The sequence below is a fragment of the Lycium barbarum genome, chromosome 3 (assembly GCF_019175385.1).
Source record: "Lycium barbarum isolate Lr01 chromosome 3, ASM1917538v2, whole genome shotgun sequence".
NCBI classification, from domain to species: Eukaryota; Viridiplantae; Streptophyta; class Magnoliopsida; order Solanales; family Solanaceae; genus Lycium; species Lycium barbarum.
The window spans coordinates 8,470,102-8,483,300 of NC_083339.1; the positions used below are offsets into that span (position 1 = coordinate 8,470,102).

At 38.1% G+C, this 13,199-nt stretch overlaps 1 long non-coding RNA gene across 3 annotated transcripts; it reads left to right on the forward strand.

Moving 5' to 3' along the window:
- Positions 1-5,948: 5,948 nt before the first annotated feature.
- LOC132630162 (uncharacterized) lies at positions 5,949-8,658 on the forward strand. Of its 3 annotated transcripts, XR_009578492.1 has the most exons (4): positions 5,949-6,241; positions 6,830-6,970; positions 7,289-7,334; positions 8,273-8,658. It is a non-coding gene; the product is annotated as an uncharacterized LOC132630162 (long non-coding RNA). The 3 variants fall into 3 exon arrangements; XR_009578493.1 differs by lacking the exon at positions 5,949-6,241 and having other exon boundaries at positions 6,248-6,970; positions 7,289-8,117; XR_009578491.1 differs by lacking the exon at positions 5,949-6,241 and having other exon boundaries at positions 6,251-6,970.
- The last annotated feature ends 4,541 nt before the right edge of the window (positions 8,659-13,199 follow it).

Consider the following 13,199-nt stretch of genomic DNA (forward strand, 5'->3'; position numbering starts at 1 on the left):
GGGGGAGCATTTAGCAGAAAAGTAACTGGAAATCTTTAACGATGAGAGTAAGAAGGATACTTTAACGAGTTGGCGGTAGAAAACCGATCAATCCCCGATATAAGAACGAGGATGATGGGGTTACCCATGTGATTAGAAAATCAATGATATGAGGCAAGAACTACCGTAAAGACCGAGAGGTTCGATTATAAAGGAAATAGAATGAAATGTAAGGAACGTGCATGGAAGAGAAGACAACCTGGCCGTGACATTAGAAGGACGGATGAAGGCTCGATGGACGAGGATGGAGAGAGTGTACATTGTAAGAATTCTATGCTAAGAGCAAGAAGTAGCAGGACACTCGGAAAACTTGGATGCGCAGCTGTAACACAAACACGTAGTTAAGAAGAATTATGAGTAAGTGAGCTAAATGGGCGAAAGGACTAGTAGTGGATGGAAGTGTATGGAAATATTGACAAAATGATGATATAGACCTAAATGGAAGAAGAACTCAGGGTAAGAAGTTTTATATATGTTATGAGTAGAGTCGGGAAGAAAGACAAGGAGTAAGGTATAATCAAAGACTTCATAAAAGGACGTGGTGAATTTCGATGTCCCCATTAACTTGTGGGTTCAGGACACCGTTAGTCATAAAAGACAGAGGTATGAAAAGACGAAAAAGAAGGCATCGGAATTGGATACCCTTATGAGTATTCCAATTGAACACAAGAGTGTAACTAGCAAGAAGGGTAAATAAGGCAGAACATACGATGACAGAACCCCGACCTTGAGAAAGTCGTGAAGGGAGGCGGATAATTGCCGAAGACGATAGATATTTGAAAGCTATTTGTGTATTATGACCTTCTTAATAAGGGGGGAAGAACATATTGGACTTGAAAGGAATTATGACGTTCTCAAGCTCCAGAAGGAGAAATTTATTAGCTCGGGGCCAGAGTTCGAAACATATCGGCATATCAGGAAGGTATCAGAAAGAAGCAGAAACGAATTGACAATAAGTGTACCATGAGGCAGACATAGGAAGAAAGTATGGAAGACACCGTAAGATAATGCTTCACGCCAATATGAACTACGATATTTCTAGACCATGATTTGAATCCCTCGCATCGGGTAAAATTGTGCCATACCTAAGTATGTAGTGATATGCCTAAAAGGGCAGTAAAGAGAGCAAGAACGGGTTCCAAGTCAAATTCATGAGGATGACAGAGAGGATGGCGAATCCAAGAATGACAAAAAAAAAAGGATTTTACACCGGAAGGAATAACATTTGTAACAAAAGCAACAAAGATTGGTAGTTTGGTAATTTTCTGAGGAAAGAAAGAACGTTGCTCCTATGAATGGAAATAAGAGAGTGCACTGGATATTAGAAAATAGTTCATGGACCACTAATTCCACTGAACATGAGAGAATATGCTATGGAATTATATGAACCGTCAACGTGAAGCTATGCCCAACTACAATTGTAAGAAGGCCACACCGGAAAGCCAACAAGGAAAACGACTGACGAAACGATCGCCAATACAAGGAAATCGAAGACAAGAATACTTGCGTTGCAAGAGAGTCATAATAGAAGAATTGTCGTAGTCCTATGCTTCTAGGATTGTATTGAGAGATGGGAGGGAAGGTAGTAAAGAAAAAGTTGTAGCAGGAGCTCAAAGATGTTGCGAGCTATGAAATTAGCTGAACTCGGATTATAAGTTTACCATAAGTATAATGGTACTGCGAAGGATAGTAAAGGGTGAAGAACCATTATGTATATACGTACTTTGGATCGATGGAAGTGGTCTTGGAAAGGAACTGGGAGGAATAGTTTAAGGAACACAGCCATTATGCCCACTAGCGACAAGGTTATGTTGGATAAACACTCGGAATGTAAGGGTAAGAGAGATGGTGACAAGGATGTAAGGACTAATAAAGCTGACCAATGAACTACCAGGAGTCAGTACAGTGTATATCCAAGACCAACAGATATCAAAAAGAGTAGCCCGAGATGGTACCGAAGGGATAAACGCAGAAAGGGCACCGTATATGAGAAAGGTAGTGGGTCACTAACAAGGAAACAAGGAACGAGAAAAAGAGAAATACTTACGGGCCGATGAATAGTTATGGCACGAAAGTCAAGACTACAATAATGGAGACAAAATGAGAGCGAGATGCTAGTTAATTTCTGACCATGTACATGAAGACAAAGAAGTGAAAGAAGTTGACTGAAGGCAATGAAAGAGTTAAGGAAAGATGAGAAGAGACTGAACCAAGTTATAGTCTAAGCACATGGAAACCAGACCTTAAAGGAAGAATAACCATTCTAACAAAAAGTTCGCCTCCAGGTCGGTGTTGAGGGTGGGCAATACTGCAACATTCGAGGACGAATGTTTCTAAGGGGGGAAGGATATTACACCCCGTAATTTCTGTACGTTGAGATTCGTTAGGTATTAGCTATTCAATTGCAGACATCAGAGTTATTGTCGAGAAGATGCAAGATCGTAGGTGCTCATTTTATGATTATAAGAGTCCGAGTTCCCGTAATAGGTTATAGGAGGATTGGAAAACTAGTGAACTAAGGAGATTAAGCTTCCAAGGCTTTGAAGGAAAGTTGGGCAAGGTTTGGTACGGAAATTTTGGCCTAACTGGAAGAAAGAATATGTTTTAGTATATTAAGAGTTTTAAAGTGAAACAAAAGTCTAAAGTGAAGTTTGGGAAGTCTAGTTTTCAACGCAACAAACCGCTCCTCAATAGGACATCGGGGTAAGGAGATATGGACGTTACAAGTCGGGCTGGCAGACCAGAAAATGGTCTGTGCGAACGCGCCAAGGAATGGCGCGAACGCGCAGGAGGCCAAGGGCCAACACAACGCGAACGCGCCACCACGAGGCGCGAACGCGCTGAATAATTTTGAGGCCCTGATTCGGGATGAAGGTTATATTATAAGAGTGTAATAATAATATATATATGACATTTGGAGACCATATGGTGTGAATTGGTTCATATGTTCCTTGACGAAAAGCCCTCGTTACAGTAAGCTAAGTAGGGCCTACACGCCGGGACTTTTATAAAAGTCATATGAAGAGATATATGAGTAGTACATGGAAAGTTGAGCAAGTCCTAAGAAGGACCCTTAAGCCAAATATGGGCATAAGCCCTCCAAAAGGACGATTTAAGGAAACATTTTCGTACGATCTGACTTGGAGGGACTAAAACTATATTATAAGTTTGGAATTTGGAAAAACACCAAGAATGAAAGTTGTATATAATTGAAAGAGATTTCCAACCATAGGTCGTGGGACATCACATGATGTCGGGATCAAGAGTTATGATCTTTTTATTGAACGAACGCGCAGGCAGCGAAATAAGCCTGCGCGAACGTGCCCAAGACCCGCGCGAAGGGCAATTATTATGTCGGTCTGGGAAGACCCCAGAACCTTATAAAAGGGGATTATCCCCTTATTTACTCATCCAACATCCTAAAACCTTCTCCAAAATTCTGGAGAATTCCCCCCAATTCCAAAGACCAAATTTTGAGCCCAAATCAGGTATAATTCCCGAATTCCGATTCAGACAGCGTATAGTTGCGACTAAAAAATTGTGTATTGAGGCGTTGTGGCTTAAGTTCAAGGTGGAGGAGTGAAGATATAGCATTATTATCGAGGGAAAGGTATGAATCTCTTTCTATTTGTGTTAATACCGGTTTATTTATGAAGAAAGCGTGGTTAAATAATTGTATACGGAGTTGATTAGTTATGGAAGTTGGAAAACAGCGTGTGGGATATTCTATGGAATACTTTGGAGTTGGAAATGATGCTATTGATGTTGGTATTGTTATTGTTGTTGTTGGTTGTTGAATTGAGAATTTGTGCTAGGAATGTAAACAGGGGAGATGCTGCCCGATTTTCGGCAAAATATAGAATAGTTTGATTTGAAACTTGGAATAAGTGTGCGATAAAGAGTCTAACGTTAGTGTAAATCCTCTTAAATGTAGACTTGCGAGCTCGGACGAATAAGCGTAGCTAATAAGAGGTGGAACAGGTATGTTAAGGCTTGTCCCTTTCTTTCAAAGGCATGACTCCTATATTGTGATACCATAAATGTTTCCATAATATCCTTAGTGTCAAAGTTGGAAGTCCCTGACTCAAAGGCATGGCTCCTTTTTCTAATAATCCATACATGTTTTCTAAATGCCCGTATTTTCCCAACCAAAGTTTTATGATTATGTGAACTCTTATGATAACAACGATGAGCATGCTTTCACATGATGACAATGATGCCAAAGAGGAGAATATTTCTATGATGAGAACGATTTCATGTCTAAAGGATTCCAATTTATGATTTCAATGACGATATGAGAATATTGAGCTATTTCCTGATCCTCAACCTTATTCTTTGATAATGACTCTGTTTTCAAAAGACTTCAAAGTAATATATGAATTGACGCCTCATGAGATTTATGATTTTATTCTATGTTCTCTTAATGGTATTCTTCATTGATAGTCTCACCTTATAATAATTGTTCCTTCATGGTGAGACAGATTATTCCATAAAATAATCGGAGGTTACCGACCTTACGTCACTCCGATAAAGACATAACCTTCCTTGGGCTCTCCGGCATGCTGCTTATATGATATATGTATATGATACATGAACATGATATATGTACATGATACATGAACATGATACATGTTTATGAATATGGGAAAGAGGGCCAGAGCGCTATAGACGCGTATCCACCTGATCAGTTGGTATTATATGACATGATATCACCCCAGACGCGGGATGCCCGGACGCGAGACATATGTGGCTAAATGGATCGGAGCCGACGGTTCTCGGCAATATGATATGTTCTATTTCCTAGATACATGAACAAGAAATGTTTTTCAAAGAAAGCATTACTATGGATATATGTATATATGTATCTATGTGGATCGGGCTGCACGTTCCGCAGCACTAAGCATGCATAGTACCCGCCTAGAAGGCACTCATATGTACAGGTTACTCTTTTATCTTACGATATGCTCTATATTTCCATTCTGTTATTATCCTTACTTGTATCCCTTATTATATTATCGTTCATGCCTTACATACTCGGTACATTACTCGTACTAACGTCCCTTCTTGTGGACGTTGCGTTCATGCCCGCAGGATCAGGTAGCTAGTCGGACGATCCATTGCAGTTGGACCTCCCCTCAGCAGCAGAAAGTACGCTCCATTGATCCGGAGCTACAGCCCTTTTGGTATGTTATTCAGTTACGTACATATATGGGTATGGCAGTGTTAGATCCCGTATTTTTATGCGTTGGAAAGCGTGCGAGTTAAATGATATTAGTAGCGGAAATGAGATTATCCGCCAAGCTTATAGGTGGTTAGAGTGACGGTACATATGTGTTGTAAATATTAGAAGTTAAACAAATCTAAGAAAATAAGTTTTGTCAAGGTTCGAAATTTATTTGCAGGAAATACGGTCCAAGCTATAATATCCCGTATTGTTGGACCAGGAAATTGAACCATCTGATATGAGCTAATTTTACCGAGGCCGTAGGATTCGGTAATATTCAAGGATAAAAATCGAGAGCTCGGTGTACAAAGAGTTTGAGGTCCCGAAATAATTTAGCACTTGACAAGTGTGACGATGGTGATTGGGAATAATATTTTGTGTATCCCGAAAGAGGCTATGGACTAATATTATATCACGTGAATCTCAGAATGAGAATATGAAGTTTGTTAAAAGTGATTAATATTTAAATAAACTGGGAATAAAGAATTAATTATCAATTTTAGTGGAAAACAAAGAAGTGTAATTAAGAAATAAAATGGATAAGTATTGAATTATCATTTCCACGTGGGGCCTTGCAAAGTAGTGTAACATATGATTAATGTTTTGGATAGAATCTGTTGGTGTACACGTGTGGGACAACAATAATTATAATAATAATAATGAGTATAAAAATGAATAAGTAGTGGGGTCAATGGTCCACAAAAGAAAGAATAATTGGGATCTTTATTCTCAGTACCTTTTATGAGCAAATCATTTATGTATATGCTGCAATTTATCCATATACAAAACGAGAGCAAATAAAATTCTACTCAAAAGATATGCTAAGATTCTACGCAAAAATACTACAAGGGTTGACTCGGAGATTATGTCCACATCTATTGCGTGATTTTACCATCGATTGCTCTTCGGATTATAGCAAATTGGAGGTTTCTTTATGATGAAGTAAGGTGAAAATGGACTTAGTTCTTGTCATCTAAGGTAAGAATTCTCCTATTCTTGATATATTTAAATTCATTGAAATCACAGCTAAATCGTGGGACTAGTTTTATATCACGTGGTCATGGTAATGGGTGTATGGAGTATGTTAAAGGTGATTTCTATTTAAGTGAATTGAGACAAGAAATTAATTATGTTTGTAATTGATTAAATGAGGAATTCTATTAGAATATTAGAATTAATTACGATTTTTTTTGGGATAAATATTATAATCCACATGGAAGCTTGTTAATTGGGAAGATGGGGTTTTAAATATACGCATGGAACAGATGGGATGATAATGGCTGTTGAGGTGTAAAGGTCCTAAAAGCCCCATGCGTCAAAAGGAATAGAGTGCATGCGTAGCCTTTTTATTCCACTTTTGGAGAATTCACTTTATGGAACTAAGTACTGCATATATTTAAAAAGGAGCACAACGTAGCAATTCTTTCTTGGAAGCAATCTTTCAAGGTAAATCCGACAAATTCCTAGACAAAAAAAAAAATGGACAGTGACGTGAACTTCCAAATTCAACCAGCAATGCCCTTCTTAAATACACAGTAACAACCTTTCGTTTGTGCAACATAGCAGCTATTTTGTCCTAATAAATATCAAGTCAAGTTCAATTCCATTGACGTGATGATACTAATATCAATTTCCTCCGGTGCTGGCAAATTGAAGAATTTTTCGAAGTGAAGTAAAGTGGAAAAAGAATACTTCTTGGTATATAAGGTAAGAATCTTTCCCCTAGATATATTTAATTTCGTCCAAGTCATAGCTAAATTGTGGGCTGAATTATGAGAATTTTATATGTACATATATGTACATCTCTGTCGGTGGTATTTCTGTGTTAATAGGAGAATAATTGAAAATTCGGATTAGGTGAAAATATAGGGGAAGTGCTGCCGAATTTTCGTTAAATTTTAGATAATAGAAAATCTTAAACGAGAATATGTATAAGCTAGAATATAGGTTCGATGAGAAATAGGCTATGGATTTGTAAACTAGATAATATAGTTACTAACAATAACGTTATTCTTATATAAATAGGCTAAAAGAGCGACGAGACGAACGGGTTACGAATAGCCGCTAACAGGTATGTAAAGCGCAACCCTTCTTTCTTTTGGCATGCCTTAGTTTTCAATAGGCTATATCACGAGCCTCGAGGAAATTCCAAATTCGAAATCCGAGCACGTTATGATCCTTATATATATTTCTTGGCATTCTTATGTATGTTGTGATGAAGTATGAACCATTATGTCTTCGAAAGCATTGATTTCCAAACTTTGTACAAAAAGTTGTTTTAAAGAATTCCGTAACTACGAAATGCCATATCTTTCGCATAAAGGCTCGGATTGCTCCAATATTTTTATAGGAGTTTGCATGATGTATAATGAGTATGTTTTCCATAGGCGGGCCCGTCTCGGGTCAATACCCGTCCGTGGGTCCCGCGACTTTCCTTGATGTAATTCGGACGACTTTTGAAAGAATTTGGTATGATTATCATTTCGAATTTCAAGTATGGTCATTTACTTATATTTGAGTCTATGATAATGATTTTATGCATATGGTTACTCATGACTCTACTCGTGCGTTTTGTTATATCTTTCGCCGGTTCCCGGGCCGGTTCTGTTATCGTGCGCACTTTGATATACTCCGGAGTTATGCTGTGTTTATGGTTCACCGAGCTACTCGCAAAAGAGGGTCGGGTTCCACCTATATTTGGTGTTATGCTGTGTATGGCGTTATGTTGTGATGTGATATGTGACGGGGATACGGAGATTTGAAACTTTCTGGTGTTATGCTGTGTTATGGCGCCATCGACGGGTGGGCGACCATATTCTTCTGTACCCTATGCATTACTTACATATTTTTGAAAGTAAGCAAATTTTGATATGTTGGATTTGCACTTATGTTTGGTACTTCCATTTCGTTTATGTCTCAGATTTGCTTTCTGTATATTCTGCTTTGCATACTCAGTACATATTTCGTACTGACCCCCTTTCTTCGGGGGGCTGCGTTTCATGCCCGCAGGTACAGACGCACAGTTTGGTGATCTACCCATTTAGGACACCCTTTTCTGCTGTTTGGAGTGCTCTTCTCATTTCAGAGCACACATTTTGGTATATATTCGTTCGCTATGTATATATGTATTTGTTCAGGGGCACGGCGGGGCCCTGTCCCGCCATATGATTCGGTTTGTCTGTTTAGAGGTCTGTAGACGTATTTGTGGGTGTGTGTGCCTACTTCTGTACAGATGTGTTTGTATGACCCCATTCGTTATAGCAGCCTTGTCGGCGTGCACTTTGTATATGTTTTGGGCCGTTGCGCCATCTGTTAGCCTTGTCGGCTTTTGATACATTTGATAGCCTTGCCGGCTTTTTGATATATATATATGTCCGCATATGGTTGCGTTGAAATGTGTTCGATACAGTTTGATATAGTTTGAGACGGCATATAGTATTGTGGCCGTATATGCTATCTGTATGTGATTCGATTTGGATAAGTGTGTTACGATTTGATATGTTTGTCTGTCTGGGTGTCCAAGTAGGGCACCAGTCACGGCCCACGGGGCTGGGTCGTGACAGGCAGGGCCTTGTCCTGTCCTTTCTACAGTCTGTATTCTATAGAGGTCTGTAGACAGAGATATGTAGTCGTGTTGTTATGCAGCCTCGTCGGCACTTATTTTGTTGTACAGTATATATGAAGCGGCCAATCGACTTGCGTTGTTACTCTCAGCATTTGTGTTTATATGTATGTGTTGGCCGTGAATTCCCGATACGGTGTCTCTTATGTTGATTGTTCGGGAGACAGTCCAACTCAGTTACAGATTATGTATGGGCCTAGGATAGTCAGTGAGAGGTAAATGCAGGCATAGGAGTGCTTGACCAACAATGGTCGGGCACTTGTTGCGGCCCATCGGTTTGGGTCGTGACCCCAATTTTCTACTTTCTATTAAATTTTACCTTTATTAAAAAATTACAAAAATTGAAAGTTTGTTATTGGAGGGGTGGGTGGTGTAAATTTCCAAAAAAAAAAGTAACCTTCAAAACCTTTTTTACGAAATTGTTTTTGGTGGGGGGGGGGGGGGGGTCCACACGGGGGAGGGGGGGTTGTGGTGGTGTAGAAAACCAAGAAAAGAAAATTTCAAACTTCAAAGAAAAAAGAATGGGGGTGAAGGGGGGGGGGGGCGTTAGGGTGGAGTTGCGGGGCTTGGGTGGGTATTTTCCTGAAAATGTTTTCTACCAACCAAACGAACATGAGAAAATAAGTAAGAAATTCACTTATTTTCTGCTACCCAAATGAACATGAGAAAATAATTAGAAATTCACTTATTTTTCAGAAAAACATTTTCCTCCATACCGAACACACCCTTAATATTCAATTGATTTCGTTATTGGAGTAGCTAATGAAGTTTGCAATAACATTGCATATCATATCACGGGTCCTTACTTGATGTGCTACTGTTGTTTAAGGAAAAAGATTAAAATATGCATATAGAGATACGGGAAATAGTATCTTGTTCACCTGACAAATATCGTTACATTTGACATATGAGTTTTTTATGCTATTATTCATAAATTTCTAAAAAAAAAATAAAAAAAATAGGTTGTAGATCTCATGGTGCTTTATAGCTTCGAAAGCAGCAATTGCTTTGAAGCTCGGTATACTCTTAAAAATATGTTAGAGAAAATTCTCTATCTTATATGTATGTCTTGATTTGTTCTTGAAGTAGCAATATCTTAAAAGAGGTTCTGAACTATCATTATTTGATACGATTAAGGCACGTAAATATCTCATTCCTGAAGAATGAAAACTTTTGATAAATGTTACAAATATAGATTCATTCCCTGAAGTGAATGTGATAGTTTGGAGTAAAACCTATAAATACGAACGTGCATTTGGTTGTGAAAATATCACGACTCACCAGAAAAGGATGAATAATTGAGAAGTAATATTCTGAATATTCTATGTTTTACTCCTAAAGTACTAATCTCATAAATCTGCTCTCGAAACACAAATTCAGAAATCTGCTCCCGGAGTAACAAACTTTGAACTCTACTCCCGAAGTACTAGAGCTTTGAAATCTACTCCTGAAGTACTAGAGCTTTGAAATCTACTGCTGAAGTAGTAGAATCTTAAAATTGATTCCAAAGTATTAAATATGCTGAAATCAACTCTGGAAATACTAAGACTCTAAACTCTACTCCTAAAGTAGTAGAACTATGAAATTTACTCCTGAAGTAGTAAGACTTTGAAATTTACTCTCGAAGTAGTAAACATTTAAACTTTACTCTCGAAGTGGTAAAACTTTAAACTTTACTCCTGAAGAAAAAAGAATTAATAAACTATCAGAGAAATATTCTGAAGCAATGACTTTTTGTGCTTGAGCAAAATAACAAGCTATTGATGAACATCATATTGCAAGCACATTTGAATAATCAGGTTTCATTTCTTGAAGTGAATGAAGAAATACCACAATATGTGTCCTAGAGAGATAAAATACAAGGAATATACATGTTAAAGTGCTTATGGAGGTTAGTCACTATTTCCAAATATTTCCTACCCGTCCCTTAGCCGACGTTACAACCATACAAATCCTATGTGATGCTAAATTCAACTTACTCTAATTAGCGAAACAGTTACTGTAAGGGCAAGCCTATGGTTCGTCATGTTCTAGCATTGGATTTTCTTTATAAGAGTGAGTGATATTGTGTCACGCCCAGAACCATAACCTACGTGTGCTACCATACCGAAATTTGTCTTTCAAATGGTACTAACACCTGATAAGCACACCACACACTATTTGGCAAGTCTTGGGTCTCGAATTTCCTTCTTGCCTCTTACACATTTGATACGTTTAGAATTCGATGGAAAAAGAATGTTACTTACTGCTCTTAACTTCATGACACGAATTAGAATAATTCCTGATGACTCCATCTGAAAGAAACACATTGATAATGATTAGATTTATATCTTTCTCATCCATTGAGACGTGGTGTATTCGGTAGAATGGGAAACAACACACGAGTCCGAGTAATTTCTGAGAACATAGCTCTATTGCACGATCTAGAGTTGAAAGAAGTGAGACAATCCTGAATGTCTTGGTGGTCAACTATTTATATGTATGGGGCCCTCACACATACAAAAGTGACCCCACTGGACACGGTTTCATAGACTCCCTAAAGACACTTGAACCTAGGCTCTGATACCAAGCTTGGTCACACCCCGAACCATGGCCTGGGCGTAACACGGCACTCGGGCCTTGCTTGCATGTGTCCGAGCGAACCTCGTGGCTTGCTTGTCAACATGGGCATCAAAACAATATAATTTATATGATGCAATTTAAATGAATCATGAAAATGTAATTTGCGGAATAAAGTCTTGAAATTATCTCGTAGCATGAAATATCATGAAAACATAACAGTCTGCAAACATGAAAGCATAACTGACTCTGTGGACTAACATCTGTCTATGAAACTTCTAAAACATGTCTGAATACTAGCTACCAGGGCATGGCCGTGGACTACCATAAACTGAATACTAATGCAGACTCCATGTTGAACCCCGAGAGGAGTGGGGCTCACCAATAAGCTGATAATTGAAGTGATCCTATTGCGCAAGTGTATGCTCCTGAAAACTGGTATCTGCGCCGTGAAGTGCAGGCCCCGGGCAAAAGGGACGTTAGTACATGGTAAATAGTACTAGTATGTAAAACCTGCTGAAATGAAGAACATGACACAACATAGGTATAGGACATGAACTGAAACTGAATGTAACTTGAACATGAGCATGAAATGTGAGTAAAGTCTGAAAACAGGAAATCAATGGAAATACATGTATGTAAAACTGCTTGTAACGTGGGGAACGCTATAGTATAACCGACAACATGATCTGGTACTTGCGTCCTACCAGCAGAACACTCACACCTTGCCAGGTATATGAGATTTAAGTAATAATAAGCATGTAAGGATCCAAACTGCATAATGAAGGTGTTGCCTCCTTGCTGACAACCCTTATCCTACGGTGGCAACGTAGTTTCAGGCTATCTGAGCCTTCTCGGTTAACTAAGCAATTCCCAAAAACATGAACATGATATAGTTGGCTAAGAAGCCCATGATTTTCGTGAAATAACTTGTAATCATGATTTCACGAAATAACTTGTAACATGGTTTCATGAAATATCTTGTAATATGGTTTCATGAGATAACTTGTCATAGTCTTGCAAACAAGTTCTTGATTCATGAGTAATAACAATAGTTCATAATTATATATATATATATATATATAATTGACTTGAAAACATGCTTGTAACTTGCTAGATAAAATCATAAAGTTTCATATAAACATAATGAGAACACATGAGGAAGAAGTCATGATGCATGGATTAAGCTAGGGTTCCTAATAACCGTAATGGAAGATTAGGAATACAATAACGAATATAGATACAAAATTCATGTACATAAATACATAAATACGGGCTACCAATATGTTGGGTTTAATGCCCTAGGATTTGAACTTCATGGATATCAAGAAACGGAGCATGGGGAAGAACGTAGAGATTCTCACATATGGATGGAAGTTATACATACCTTAATTGCTCCAAAACTTAAATTAAAGACTTGATTTTTGGAGAAGATTTCCTAAATCTCGAATTCTTGAACCTTGAGATGGGTTTTCTTGAAAACCCTAGATTAGGAACAATAATTTTTTGCTTAGCTTATTAGAATATATGTTAGAATTGAGTTGAAAGGGTTTGAATTGACTTACCTTGATGTTTTGGATTGTTGCTAGGGCTTGGAATTGTGAATAATGAAATAAAAGAACTCAAGGCTTGAATTTATACAAAAGTGAGGCGAAAGTTATATGGACGTATTATACGGTTCGTATAAAGTTATACGGTCCGTATAATATGACCATATTTCATCATGGCTGAACAGAACATCGATTTGGAGGATCT